Source organism: Micropterus dolomieu, linkage group LG18 (assembly GCF_021292245.1).
Source record: "Micropterus dolomieu isolate WLL.071019.BEF.003 ecotype Adirondacks linkage group LG18, ASM2129224v1, whole genome shotgun sequence".
Lineage (NCBI taxonomy): Eukaryota > Metazoa > Chordata > Actinopteri > Centrarchiformes > Centrarchidae > Micropterus > Micropterus dolomieu.
In genome coordinates this window covers 36,739,192-36,740,088 of record NC_060167.1, presented here as the reverse complement: position 1 = coordinate 36,740,088, position 897 = coordinate 36,739,192, and positions in this window count along the sequence as shown.

The following is an 897-nucleotide window of genomic DNA, read 5'->3' as shown; positions in this document are numbered from 1 at the left end:
CGTAAGTCATGTGTGGACCGCACCACATGCTGTATGTGAGCAGCTAACATTTCTGAGCCCCGTTTGTTTGGGTGAAGTCCGTCTGTCTTAAAAAGAGACATTCTTTGCCAGAAAATATTAAAATTATCCACATAACACACATCGTGAGCCCTGCAGGCGGACTGGAGCCAGTCGTGGAGGCCAAGGAGTCTACTGAAGCGGCCAGCACCGCGACCGACTGTGGGAATGGGACCAGAGATAAAAACGGACTTTCCACACTGCTTTAAAAAGTTAAAAAGACGGTTAAAATCTGATTTTGTCAGCTCAGACTGCCGAAGAGCTGTGTCATTTGTTCCGACATGGACTATCACTCTTGTGATGGACGGGAGCGACGGCATCAGGTCCTGGAGTTTTTTTAAAATGTCAGCCGTGGTGGCACCGGGGAAGCAGTGAGTGGTAGCTTTAAAGAAACGGAGGTTTCTGGTTATGGAGTCACCAATTATTAGTGTGGTTGGGGAGAAAAGAGGACGAGGAGATGCCGGTTGTGTGGTTCCAGAGCAGGACTGAGCAGAATCTGCTTCAACACTGTGTGCGGACTGAGGATGGAGTGCGTGAGCTGCCGAGTGTTGTGTTGGAGTAGCAGTAACAGACCTGAGAGAAGGGCTACCCGACGGTGCAGGGTAGAGACGGCCTCCGGAGCGTCTGAGCACAGCCTCAGGATCCTACGTCGGGAAGCGGACGTTTTTGACCGGGATGACGGCCGCCGATCAGGTCCGGCGGCAGACCGGCGGCCCAGTGCAGGAGATGTAGCCGGTGAAGGAGATGCAACAGTGTCGGCAGGCACTGTGCGCCGAAAGAGATCCGTATATCAAATATGATCCATCCATCCATCCATCGTCAACCGCTTATCCTACGTAC